We start from the raw sequence: 15,113 nt of genomic DNA on the forward strand, positions 1-15,113 counted from the left end.
TTGGGACTCTTCTGGTGACCTACTTAGCTCTTGTTTTTGAGGTAAACAGGTTCTGTGTGCAAAGAAGGCCTTTCCTTTCTTCAGGCACATCATTTTTATAGTTATAGAACCCCTTGCACTTGGGAGAACACTGGCTGGGAAACTTGCCTGACTCAACTTCCAGCTCTTATTTTTCTTGTAATACATGATCTATTCTCCCTGTCCCATCCCACCCTGCCTTTGTTCTATTTTCACAAAGATCAGGTCAAGTCTTGAGAGTTACTCTGAGACAAATATTTTTTTCCATTTGTATTTCCTTCACTCAGAATTTACTTTGAAAAGATTACAACAGCTTAAATCTAGGTTTTCACAGAATTGGCAACAAAGGAAGTCCCCACTCTGATCTCAATCAAAAATTCAAACCAAATCACCCAAGCAATCTAACTTTCTTAGCCCTTTTGTACTTATATGAATAATGGTGATGATGACAGATTTAAATTTATATGTAGCAAATTATATATAGTAATAGCTCACATGTCTTTATACCTCACAGTTTATCAACCATTTTCCAACACTGAATGGTACCAAAGTTATTACCCTGATGATAGAATTGAGGGTGGCTCAAGAAGTGACTTCTCCAAGAGACTAGTAAGCCTCTGGACTTACATCTCAGTTTCTTTCTATTTCCCTGAGGTATCTTCTCTGACTTTCATCTTCATTTAAAAAATGGAAAAAATGAGTCAAATATAAGTGACAAACTATTCACCCAAAGTCAGTTAGTGCCAGTGCTTGGAAAAGAACACAATCCTTAAGATTCAAAGGGAAATGGTGGGGTATACATATGAGAGGTGTGAAGGAATAAAAAAGACCATTCTAGGGATGAGAGATAGGTTGAGCAAAAATATAAAGATGGATCCAGATAGGTCTGGTTAGATAATAGTGCACATGGAAGACACCATTGGAAAATAATGCTTGAACTGCAGATTGAATTCAGACAATAGTGGGCCATGTAAAAATATTTTTTTGGTAGAAAATCAGTAGTTGCTGAAACAACAGAAGTTGGATTTAATATTTTTAGTTTCCTTATAACTAAACATTATGCTCCTATGATTAGAGCATTGAGTTAGAAAGATTATTTGAAGGGACTAATAGGAAATGCCAGAAACAATTTGGCATGATCCATAGAGAATTATACTTGGAATCATTATGGACCTAATTTCAAATCTTGCTTATGATACTTATTAGCTAGGTAACTTAGTCACCCTCTCTGAGCTCCAACTTTCCTCTATATTGGAGATACCAGTTTCAACAGTTCAAGTCTTGGGTTGTTGTGAGATTCAAATGAAATAAAATAAGCAGTTTCTTTTAAAATTTAAAGCATTATATGAATATTGATTATAATTAAGGATTCTAGTCCTAGTTCTGCTAGTTTGGGGAAAGTTATTTAACTTCTTTGTGCTTTAGTTTCCTTATCCATAAAATGTGAATGTCTGACTCAATGGCCTTGATGATCCCTTTTATCTCTAAGTCTACAATCCCAAGAAAAGTTTTTTTATCTGTTCTATATCAAGGAACTTTTAGAATTTTTCCTTCTAGGCTACTGACCTTTGGCGTGACCTCCTTTCAGATCTTTGAGAAAACAAAATGGCAAACAACAGCAAACAGCAGCTCTTATTTCTTTAACACATTAAAATTTACAAAATGGTTTTCTCATCACAACCATGTGAAAAAAGCAATGTGAGTCCTATTATCCCAATTTAATCCCAAAGAGATTGACTCTCAGAGAGGAAAAGATGTCATAAAGCTAAATAAATATTTGGCTACACTTCAAATTCAGATTTCCTGAATCAAAATTTAGAACTTTTTTCTTTTTTTCTCCCACAATTATTAAAAATAATAACAGAGACATAATTTATGTGGTGTTTTTAAAATTTGTAAAATACTTTAGATAGATTATCTCATTTGATCTTCACAACAACCCTGTGAGGTATATGTGGTTTTTAACCCTCCTTTTACAAATGAGGAAACTGAGATTGAAAGAGGATGTGTGACTTCCCCCCTGTCTTGCTGGTTGGTTGGTTGTTGTATTTTATTCTTGAAGAGGACCAGTATGAAATCACTATATTAGAGTTGAATTACAGTGTGTCCAATAGTTGCTGATCAGATCAATATGAGCCCCGGTGCTCTGCCATAAGTAGGATACAAATAGTCCCTATGAACATTTGGGGTGGATTCTCTAACTTTGTGCATCTCACATTTCTTTTGGGCTAATTCACTTCTGCTTTGCTCATAGAGCACAGCACTTTCTCTGATGAGGGCTCCTCATGCTGGGTATTCCTGTGCCAGAGGAGCTTTATTCATTTCACTTCCTAGTTACCTCTTATTAACTTAACTTCCTAGCATTAGTAGATTAAGGAATACTGTATTTCATCTGTGTAGTCAACAAATGGGTACAAAGCATGTCTCCAAATTCTTAGCACTTTTTAGTTGCTATTATTGTTGTTTGTTCTTTTTTCTTGAAGAAGACCATGAACTCAGGAAAATGATGTCATAGTTTGAAAAAATATTGAATTTAAGTGAAGTAGGGATGTGAAAAGTTATCAGTCTCACTCTCTCTTTCAATCATCTAGGTCCAGTGGCAAAATATAGATCAGGATGACTAGAAATGGTTTTGGTTGTATTGGGAGACCTTGTCTTTAGTGGGTCTTAGTTTGTCTAAGGCAACACCCATTTATTGATTAAGGTTAGGTAAGAAAGAAGGCAAAGAATAGTTTCTTTTAGCTAGTCAAAAAAAGAAAAATAAATCTGGGAGGAGAAGCGCCTCAGGGTTTCTGGCCAAAACAGAAACAATTAACATTCATTTTAAGCCATCATAGCCCAATTAAAGACCAAATGAGGCTTGGGGTAGGACCCATTATTGACCAATCAATGAGGGCCAGAGTGGTTGCCATTTTAAGTAACATAAGGACAACATATTAATAGTTTAAAACTGCACTGAGACTCTTGGAATTCCCTGTATTGGGTTAATTTCACTTATTAATGTATTGATTTCATTTTTAGTCCAAGGTAGGAGAGAGGTGCTAATGTTACATATGACTTCTTTTTAGAGTGAGCCAGAATCTAATTGATGACCTCTGTGATGAAAACTCATGGTCTCCAGAGAAATGATTCTATTGTTGGACAGCTTCAGCTATTAAGATGATCTTCCTCCATGCAATCACAATCCTTTACTTTGCAACCTACACATATAGCTCCTGATTTTTTCTTTAAGGTCAAGAACTACAAGCCTAATATTTCTTCCACATGACATCATTTCAAATACTTGAAGACAGCATCTTTAAATACATCATAGGGATCTTGTAAGGAAAGTACTTTGTAAACCTTAAATAAGAGCTATTATGAGTGCCATGGCAACCATATGTCAAGAAATTTATTGAACCACCTTAATTTTAAATATAACCCATTCTCCAATCAACCACTGAAATCACCTGGAAACTAGAAAAATTTGGCAGAGTGAATCAACTGAGCAAATCAAACTAGCAAAGTGGTATCATAAAAACAGGAATGTCATAAAAGAAAAAAGGAAAATCAAAGACTGAAGAAACCACAATTACTGGAAAAATGCAAAGATATTAAAAGGAATGAAGTATGGTATGTGGAGTTATGAGTCAGGAGATCAAGGTTTGAGTTTTCTCAGCTCTGGTACTATCAAGTAGTGTGATGATGGGCAATTTATACAGGGGAAGGATTTGTTATCTCCTAGGATGGATTATGATTGGATAATCTTGAAGGTTATTCCCAGAACTGACATATGATGTTTAGGATTCTCTGTGTGCTGACAATGTATGCCTTAAGGTTTCTCCTAGATTTGACATTTTATATTCAAAAATTCCTTTTAATGTCATTCTATGTTCTAAGATTCTTACTAGCTTTGATATTCTATATTCAAAAATTCCTTCTAACAATGTCATTCTGTGTTCTCACATTCCTTCTGGCTTTGACATACTGTAGTCCAAAGGGCTCTCTTGTTTTAACCTTCCTTCTTCTAGGATTAGGATCATGGGATCAGAGATTTAAATTTGAAAGGTAATTTAAAGATCCTTTAATCTAAAAATCTTCATTTTGAGAATAAGATGTCTCAGTTTCCCCATTCTTAATACAGTGAAAAAATACTTATTTAAACTATATCTCAAGGTTATTGTGAAGAAAGCTCTTTATAAACCTTCAATAGGAACTATTATGAGTGCCTTGGCAAAGAAATTAAATGATTTTCCCAGGATCACACAATGTGGGAAAACAGAATTTCTGATTCAAATTGATATGTTCTTTCTTCCCCATAGCACAATTTCCTCTAAACCTTAATTTTTTACATTCTAAGATCCCATTTAGCTCTGGTATTCTAAGTTCCAAGCTCCCTTCTTGCCGACAATTCTCTGCTATAAGGTCTCTTCCAGTCCTGACATCCTATATTGTCAGATCCCTTTTTACATGAACATTTTATGTTCTATGTTTATTTCTTTAACCCATAGAATGTATATTGACAGTAACCCATATAACATATATACATCTGTTTTAGAGAGCCCAGGTGTCAGTGATTATTACTAAGGCCAAGAACAATAGCTGGCCTAATGGAAAGAAAAACCTGGCACAGATGTGACATCTAGGCTTATTGACTATGAATCTGATTTTTATTTCAGGAACTGTGGGATAGGGATATCCCAATACACTTGTTAAGAAGCTTAGAGATGGGGAGAGTTTAAGTCTGGCCTAAAACTTTTATTTGCTAGATAATTATGGGCAAATCAATTTTTTGGTTTCTTAATTTCTCCCTTGATAAATGGAGGGAGGAAGAAAATACTAATAATAGTGTTTTATTTGAAGAGAGGGAAAGAATGCTAATAAGAGTACTTCAGTTACTCCCTTCACTTCTAGAGAGGCAATTAAGGGAAAGGGCAGTATGTTTGGAGGCAGGAAGACCTGAGTTCAAATCCTCAGATGTTTACTAGCTGTGTGACCCAAGGTAACTAACAACTTCTCTGTGCCTTATTTTCCTCCTCTATAAAATTACAGGATTGAACTCAATTCCCTTCTGGCTCTAAATCTAGGATTCTATGATCTCTGTTCCTCACATGCAGCACACCATCTTCTTTCTTTGTGCCTTTTCCCTGATTACCCCACAGGTCTGGGATGTTCTCCTTACCTTTGCCTCTTAAGGTTCCTCTCTTTCTATAAGATGCAGCCCAGGAGATATCTTCCACAGGAAGCCAAGAAAGTGTGACCCTGCCATTGCTCCTGTGTATTGTGGCCATGTTTTTCCCTGCTTTTTTGGTTAAAGGAGATTTGAGATGATTGTGACCTTGGGACTTGGAAAGGTCAGGAGAGTATGCCATAATTAGGTCCAGGAATGGAGTTCCAGCTCAATTATGTGGCCGACCAGTCCAGTGTTGAAGCTCCTAGGAGCTCCTGGGAACCTAGCCTAAGGACAGGAGAGATACAAACAACTCCTGCTTCAACCATGAAATGAATTTGATAGGCTGAGTGCTATGCAGAAATTGCATTTAATCTGACCCCACTCTCCTCAGAGATGAAGTGGGAAAAGGAGCATTATCCCTACCCAGGCACTGTGGGGTGAGAAGGAACAGCAGAGGCAGAAATATTCATTTACCTCTTTTCTTGCTGTATCTTCGAAGTAAATAGTTCTTTGTGAAAGCTAATTGATTTTAATTGATTCAATAGAACTGTGTCATTAATCACTGGCTGTTAAAAGTGGGGAGAACATACTTAAGCTGATGGCATTAAGGAAAGATAGTCCCAGCTCCTCAGGGATACTCAGAGAGCCCTAAGGGGTTGATGTAAGTGGCCTCTCTCATTCCCGAGAGTGGGGCCAGAGTTATCTCTACAAGTCTTAAAGTGCTAAATGTGAGTTATTATTATTACTACCCAAGAGAGTGTTTAATAAGCATCTTTCAGTCCTTTCCCCCAGATTCAACCAAAGTCAAATGGATCCACCTCTGTTGATCTGTAGCTCCTGAAAAAGCGACTAGTGAGAGAGAAGGTGCCAGACCAGAGATACCTCAGATGCAATTAATTCTACCTTCTGTCCCTAAGAAGTACAAGGGCAAGCCTGCCCATTTTCCTCAAGGCCCTTGACTTCTAAGGGCCAATTGCTGCTCCTCAAAATGCGCATGCTCCCTGCTTTTACTCCCAGTGTGGTCGTGCATTTGATGATATCTCGAACAAAGGTCCTTCTGGACCATAGCCAGTTTGCCTGCAGTAGTTTATTTTTAAAAGGAGAAGAAAATGTATACAGTCTATTCATTCCATAAAGATGAAAAGGGACACTCTGATTTTCTGCTGTTACTTAAACATCGGGCAAGAGTCTGGCAGATGACAACAAAGGGGACCCACCTGGTATTCAGGGCTGGGCTCAAAGCATCAATAGTGGCAGTGAATATGCTCTCATCCATAAGCCCTTAGCAATAATCCTCTGACTTGGAAGTTTTATTGGGAACAGAAGGCAATATGTAGGGAAGTTGAATTAGTAAGGTTATATCACCATAGATTTAGAGCTGAGGGAAATTAGGCATGGACCCACACTTAACACCATATACCAAGATAAGATCAAAATGGGTCTATGACCTAGGCATAAAGAACGAGATTATAAATAAATTAGAGGAACATAGAATAGTTTATCTCTCAGACTTGTGGAGGAGAAAGAAATTTGTGACCAAAGATGAACTAGAGACCATTACTGATCACAGAATAGAAAATTTCGATTACATCAAATTAAAAAGCCTTTGTACAAATAAAACTAATGCAAACAAGATTAGAAGGGAAGCAACAAACTGGGAAAACATTTTCACAGTTAAAGGTTCTGATAAAGGCCTCATTTCCAAAATATATAGAGAACTGACTCAAATTTATAAGAAATCAAGCCATTCTCCAATTGATAAATGGTCAAAGGATATGAACAGACAATTTTCAGAGGATGAGATTGAAACTATTGCCACTCATATGAAAGAATGTTCCAAATCATTATTGATCAGAGAAATGAAAATTAAGACAACTCTGAGATACCACTACACACCTGTCAGATTGGCTAAGATGACAGGAAAAAATAATGATGAATGTTGGAGGGGATGCGGGAAAACTGGGACACTAATGCATTGTTGGTGGAGTTGTGAACGAATCCAACCATTCTGGAGAGCAATCTGGAATTATGCCCAAAAAATTATCAAAATGTGCATATCCTTTGATCCAGCAGTGTTTCTATTGGGCTTATATCCCAAAGAAATACTAAAGAAGGGAAAGGGACCTGTATGTGCCAAAATGTTTGTAGCAGCCCTGTTTGTAGTGGCTAGAAACTGGAAAATGAATGGATGCCCATCAATTGGAGAATGGCTGGGTAAATTGTGGTATATGAATGTTATGGAATATTATTGTTCTGTAAGAAATGACCAGCAGGATGAATACAGAGAGGCTTGGAGAGACCTACATGAACTGATGCTAAGTGAAATGAGCAGAACCAGGAGATCATTATACACTTCGACAACGATATTGTATGAGGACATATTTTGATGGAAGTGGATTTCTTTGACAAAGAGACCTGAGTTTCAATTGATAAATGACGGACAAAAGCAGCTACACCCAAAGAAAGAACACTGGGAAACGAATGTGAACTATCTGCATTTTTGTTTTTCTTCCCGGATTATTTATACCTTCTGAATCCAATTCTCCCTACGCAACAAGAGAACTGTTCGGTTCTGCAAACATATATTGTATCTAGGATATACTGCAACATATCCAACATATAAAGGACTGCTTGCCATCTAGGGGAGGGGGTGGAGGGAGGGAGGGGAAAAAAAAATCGGAACAGAAATGAGTGTAAATATAATGTAATTATTAAATAAAAAAATTATAAAATAAAAAAAAATAAAAAAAAAAGAATGTATGAAAAAAAAAATACATATTGGTCGACCTGCCATCTGGGGGAAGGAGGGAAAAAGTTGGAACAAAAGGATTTGCAACCGTCAATGCTGAAAAATTACCTATGTATATATTTGTAAATAAAAAGCTATAATACAAAAATAAAGAATTAACATCTAAAAAAAAAAAAAGATTTAGAGCTGAGGGAGGCATAAAAAAATCTAATCTAAATTTTTTTATTTTGTATATCAGGAAAATGAAATATAAAAGGATTGACCATTGTCTCATTCTTTGTATTTATATTTACAGCACCTAGAACAATTTCTGACATAATGGCATTATTACATGCCTGTTGATCAATGTACTATCCAAGTACATTGTGGTTGCTAAGTGGTTTAAAAAGGATTTCAACCCAGGTCTTGAGAATACAAATTCAGTTTTCTTTCAGTTACAACATTCTGGTGTGGAGAATTTGAGAAAGTATTTGGGAGAAACAGGAATGATATTGTTGCATGGCTCTACCCCAAACCACCTGGTCAGAAGAAAAAATCAGCCAAGGATTCTGGAAAACTGGCCTTAAAGCATGATATTGCAGATCAGCCTCAATCATCTGGACAGTTGTTTGTGTTCTTTCTCTGCCAAAAGCTGAAGAGATGTCAAATGTGTGACTTGCCTTCATGAAAATTTTGCGCTTTAAAAAGAGAAGGAAATATTCATCTAGGTGGGATGTTGGCCAACCAGGGATGAGAGTGTGTCTATTCAGTCTATCACTGAATTTGTAAAAGAGCAGGAGTGAACAGAAAGCAGAGGTTGATATGTAGTCACCATTTGAGGAAAGCCATTTTTAAGATAAATGTAGGTAAGACCTAATGGCTTCATAATTTTTTCTCTCAAGAGAAGCTCTTCCATGAGAAAGGGAAAGCTGTTAAGAATGAAATTCAAAAGACAAAAAAAAAAAAAAAAAAAAAAAAAAAGCAAATGATTCTGATAAGAAGGAATAGCAGAGCCAAGTGGAAGGGACCAATATGGATACAAACTCAATTAAGATAAAGATGAGTATAAAGGAAAAGGAGAAATAACTGAAAATGAATACAAAAGATGAACATAGTCCTTTAAGAACTATGTTATCATTTCAACAAGGAAATGATTGAGGCCAGTTCCGGTGATTTTAGGATGAAGAGAGCTATCTACAGCCAGAGAGAACACTGTGGGAACTGAATGTGGATCACAACATAGCATTTTTACTTTTTGTTGTCGTTTGCTTGCATTTTATTTTCTTTCCCATTTTTTCCTTTTTTATTTGATTTTTCTTGTGCAGCAGGATAATTTTATAAATGTGTATGCATATATTGGGTTTAGCATATATTTTTATCATGTTTAACATATAGTGGATTACTTCCCATCTAGGGAATGGGTGGGGAAGGGAGGGAAAAATTGGAACACAAGGTTTTGCAAGGGTCAGTGTTGAAAAGTTATTTTGGGGAAGCAAGAGGTAAGCTATGCTAGGGACAAGGAAAGAAAAGCATCTGGATGGAACTTTGCAAGCTACTGAATCCAACTCCCTCATTTTACAAAGAAGAAACCTGAAGGACAGAAAAAAATAACAAATTTACTCTGAATTATACAGCCAATAAGTGTCTACAGCAGAATCTGAACTCAAATCTTCCTGACTCTAATTTATTCACAATTCCACCTACCTGGGATAGAACCCTTAATCAGACTGGTTGTATTTATAATGCTAGAACACAATAAGAAATTTGAATTATTCCACTTTTATTTTTGCTTATCTTCTCTTCTAAGGAGAAAATTTAAATTAGGTAAGAAAGGTGGGGGAAAGATTCACAGGTAATGAAAAGCAAACTTAAGGGAAGAAATTGGTAGCCTTTAGATTCTCTCAATGAGTTCAGGTCAAAAGCCCTATATAAACTAAATCCTAAAAGACTTAAAAGTAGCAGAATGTGATTCTTGAGCTATTGTTGCCAATCCTTGAAAGATCTCAGGGAAAAAGAAAGATATTACAAAAATGAAGAAGAAAAAATGTGTCCCAATTTCTGAAACATAGGAGAGCGGAATCCTTAAAATACGGACCAAGAATACTGATTTCTATTCCTTGTAAAATTCTAAAAGGTATTAATAAAAAAAATTGATTTGTGAGCCTCATGTATAAAGACAAATCATCACGAAGAACCAATATGACTATAACAGGAATAGGCTGTGTCAGACTAACCTGATTTCCTTTTCTAATAGAGTTATTGGATTGAGAAATTCGGGAATGTTATAGAGTATATTAAAATTTTAGGAAAGCATTAGATAATTTTTTTTGCATTGCATTTTTTGTTAAAAAGCAGGAAAACAAGCATTTATTAAGTGTTTATTATGTGCTAGGTGAAGTAATATGGGTCTTAAAAGTCAGGGAGCAGTGTTTGACCTTGATAAAATAGGGAGACAGTGGCAATATGTGAATAGAGATGTGACGTGATTAAGGTATTACTTTAGGAAAACTAGTCTGTCATTATATGTGAGCTAGATTTAAGAAAAATGGTGGGAAATTAGTAGCTAGAATAAGTAAAATACCATAATCTGGATGTTAACAAACAAGGTTCTGGATTACAGTACTGACAAGGGAAGTAAAAAAAAAAAAAGATTTTTGGAGGAAATATTTCCATGGTATCTTTTTCAGGGGGAGTCTAGAATTGTAGTAGCTAAGTGACACAATGCACAGAGTACTGGTTTACAAGCTGTGTGAGCCTGGGCAAATCACTTAACCCTTCTTGCCTCCGTTTCCTCAACTGTAAAAAGAGCTGGAGAGGGAAATGACAAATGACTCTAGAATTTTTACTCAAGAAAATCCCAAATGGGGTCATGATTTGAACACATTTGACACAACTAAACAACAGAGATTTATGGTTTTGTCTGTAGGGAGCTCCTGGTATGAAAACTCTCCAACAGCAGACTGGCCACTGTTTTCAACTTGGGAAAATGGCCAGATTTTGTGGCAGTATATTACAGTGGAAAGAATAAAGGATTTGGAATCAGATAAGATAACACTGATTTCAAATTCTAACTCTTCTTCTTACTCCTGGTATGACCATCATCAAATTACTTCTCTCCAGATCCTGACCCTCAGCAGTGAAATGAAGGGCTTAGGCTAGATGCCCTCCCAGATTCCTTCTGGTTTCTAAATCTGTGATTCTATGATTCCAGGCAGGGACACAAAGAAGGAGAATCTGAATGCAGCACTTAATAAGTGGACAGCCAGCCCTCTGGGTCACAAACATCTCTAAGGCAGAATAAATAGAATTGAAAAGTGATATGCACAAGTGATAGATAGATAATAGCTTGTTTCCACAATACTTTAAGATTCACAAAAAATTATCCTCATAAGAATTCTATAGGGTAAGCAGTGGAAGAAGTGTTTATTATCCCCTTTCCTCCCATAATAGATTAATTCAAGATAGGGGAATTCTCCCCCAAGGAGGGGTGAGTAAGTTGCCCAAGAGTACAGAGTTAATAATTAGGAGACCTTGAATTGAAACTGTGATCTTTTCACTCCACATCTTTTATTACTCCAGTGTTAGAAAAGGTACAGGATGGAGGAGAAATTTATTGCAACAAATGAAAACATATTGATAGCTGGCAAGGGAGCTTAGAGGTCACTGAGTCTAAGCCCATCACCATAAGTTTAAAGAGGTTAAATCCAAGGTCATGCAGGCAGTAAGGGACAGAGCTTGGGTTGGAATCCACGTTGTATGTCTTTCTACTACACTGTACACCTCTTATTGTTAGACAACAGCACGTATGGAAAGGCTTGAAGATTTTAATGTTCTTTAAGTTCAATGTTTGTCAACGGAATGACAAGGCAGCCAAAAAATTACCTAATATGATCAGAGGATGTCTCTGTAAAATCAGTGTCCAAAACAAAGAAAATGACATGACCCTATTCAGCCCTACTGTGCCTGTTTGTGCTTTTTGGTGCTTCACTTTAATTAGGATAATGACAAGACTGAATGGGTGACCAGAATATTAAAGGATTTGAAATAATGTCCCAAAGGCATGGCTATGAATTCTTAAATCAAAGAATAGAAGACTTGGAGGTACACAGGATCATAGATCTTGAGTTGGAAGGGATTCCAAGTTACCTGGTCCAATTCTTTCATTTTTCAGATTAGGAAACCGAGGCCTGGGGAAATGAAACGACTTATCCAGTCAAGAACAGTATGCATCAAGTAGCATTTGAATCCAGATTCTTTGATTCCAGTCGGCACTTTTTTTCACTACACATTTCAGTTAACTTCAAATATTTGAAGGCCTGATATGTGGAAGATTTAGGCTCATTCTTCTTCTTGATCTCAGAGGACAGAATCTGAACAATTAGCAATACTGATTGATATAAATTGATTGATATAAATACATATGAGAAGCACGGTGATATAACGCAAGACTTCTTAAGCTTTTCCCACTCGTGACCCCTTTCCATCTGAGAAATTTTTATGTGAACCCAAGTATATAGGTATATAAAATAGGTATACAAATCAAGCATTTACTGATGATAAATCATAATTTTGTGACTTGCACATCCATTACAAGATCCCATCTGAGACCATGACCTTCAGTTTAAGAAGCTTTGAATAGTATATAGAAAGAGCCTCCCATATACCCAAGAAGAACCAAGTTCATGTCCTGCTTCTGAAGCATATTGTGTGATTTTGGGCTACTCACTTAACTTCTCAGTGGATTAGCCCTTAGCCTATGATACTTTTATGTGTAGCCCAAACCAAATAAAAATCTAATTGGGAAATAATTCACAAAATAAATAAAAATAGTAAAACATCAGTAATATTGCATCTTAAAACTAAGTTAATACAAGGCTCACAGGAATCTTTATGTATGGAGTAGTGGTCTCCATTTCTTGGTGAATTTGACACTGATGCTCTAGGGAACTCCCTAAGATCATAAATTGCAGACAAGGTGTTGATCTGCAATTGGAAGAGGGAGCTCCCTCACCTCATATCAAAGACATCCCAGGCGTGATATCATAAGGATATTGGCATTTTTCAAGGTAGAAAATCCCGTTGTCCATAGTGTGAAGGTATTTATTTTTGAGAAAAGTTAAGTTTATCCCACTAAAGTGCTTTCTAAAGCTTCATTGCAGCATAACAGAAAGCACAGTTTCTGGGAAATTCTCTGATAGGTCCCACCAAGCAGCAGAAGCTTTGACAATGGGTGCAGTGACTGACAAAAAGTTTCTCAGTTTGGGTAAGTGTGCAGTGGTTCATCTTTGAGGACTGCCTATCAAGGGATGAATTTTGTTTCCCCAGTCCCCTCAATTCACAAAAATACAATTATTAAGCCATGATCTAAGTTGGTTAAGGGAGTATTTGCATGTATGCAATGAGGCCTTTCTTTAAAGGTGGAAAGAATGTTCTTTCAGATTTTAAAGTAAAGACTTAAAGCCTCCTGTAGTTGAATAATTAAAAAAACAAAAACGATAAGGGATGCATCCTTCCACCATATAGTAAGGTAAAATTATTTGCATCAAGTCACAAGGTGCTCTATTTCCATGTCTTGCATCATCTACTTAAGTGAATGTGAAAAGTCAAGAAAAAATAGTAAAGTGAATAAAAAGTTGACCTTGGACACTGAGAAACTGTAAGGATTTAGTAGCCTCCTTGATCCACATAATAGCAGAAAAAACCTTTTTTCCCTTTTTTGTTTAAAGATCAACAAGATGCCAATTCCTCAAGTGCTTCTTCTAGAATGAATAAGGAGCCAGTTCCTACTTTCAGGATCCTCCTTCCCTCCCTTCAATGGCTGGTTCTGCTTGGATCCAATACGAATCTCATAAAAAACATCGGACTATATTGATGTTGGTACCTCCTTCCACTAAGTTCCAGTGGAAGTGACAAGATTCCATTGTCTCTGACTGACATTTCTTGTTGTATTTACTCAATAAAGCTGACTTGTTTTATTTTCTCTATGCTGACTCTTTTTTTATTTTACTTTGAGCTTTCTGGTACTAGACTTTTGAATCCCAAATCTAACTTAAAGCTGTAAGACAGAGACTTGGGTTTAAGTTTTGCCCATCGACACATATTGATCATATAAATCTGGACATCACTAAATCTCTCAGTATTCTAGACAATTTTCTAAGACTATAAAATGAAGAGAAGGTGCTAACTTGTATTAGTAGAGGGAAATTCTTCATTTGTGAATTACTTACAATGACTATCCTTGCTCTTTCTTTCATCTACTAGACTGTAAGCTCCATGGGGATAGACATTATGTCAGATTTATCTTTATGATCAATACTCCTCATACTCTCCTCAAAGTGTCTAAGTCTTTACACTTAGTAGAAGTTTAATAAATGTTTAACAAAATTTATTAAATACCTCCTATTTGTGGAGGACTACTCTGGACACTGATGGAAGATGTTATTTTCACATTATAAATTATTACAATGTTGATTTGAGGGCATATTTCTTACTCTTTTTGCTAGTTTTTGTTTTGCTTTGTTGTCCTGTTCTGTGCTGTTTTTTCAGGGTGTCCAAACTTCAAGTTACTATTTTACAAGATTGTAAATTCCTTGAAGTCAAACTTATGTCTTTTAATGTCTCCCATTGCCTAGCATCAAATACCTAGTGGACCAAGTTAAGGATTTAAGTTAATGAAGATAATTAAATTCCTACTCTGTGTCAAGAGCTGACACAGTAGGTTCCTGATGAATATTTTGGATAACACATGTATTAACATTGTGTTCTGTGGAAGCAGATTTATACTGGTGGGTACACTATCATCCAAATAATCAGCTTGCAGTGGATAAGATCATTTTAGAGTTTGTGAACTTGGCCATGGTATTCAAAGCTTGGATCATTTTCCCAAACAAAAAGTTAGTGTATGATACTGGACATAACCCTGGATATAGACACTGAGGAACTTTATTGGGATCTGGCTTTGCCATTTACAAGCTATGTGACTATGGGCAAGACTTTTGGCCTCTCTGAACCTCAATTTCTCAATCAGCAAAAATGAATTTAGTATTTCTAATGTGATATGACTCATGGAAATGTCATGATATAAGTAACTGGTAGAAATTTATAGTCCTATAAAAATAGTTTTCTTAAGCTATTTTAAATATGGGAGTCTCCCTATGACTGTACTTGTCTGTTTCCAAACATGTCTCCCCACCCTGCAAAACCCTACCTGCAACC

The sequence above is a fragment of the Antechinus flavipes genome, chromosome 3 (assembly GCF_016432865.1).
Source record: "Antechinus flavipes isolate AdamAnt ecotype Samford, QLD, Australia chromosome 3, AdamAnt_v2, whole genome shotgun sequence".
NCBI classification, from domain to species: Eukaryota; Metazoa; Chordata; class Mammalia; order Dasyuromorphia; family Dasyuridae; genus Antechinus; species Antechinus flavipes.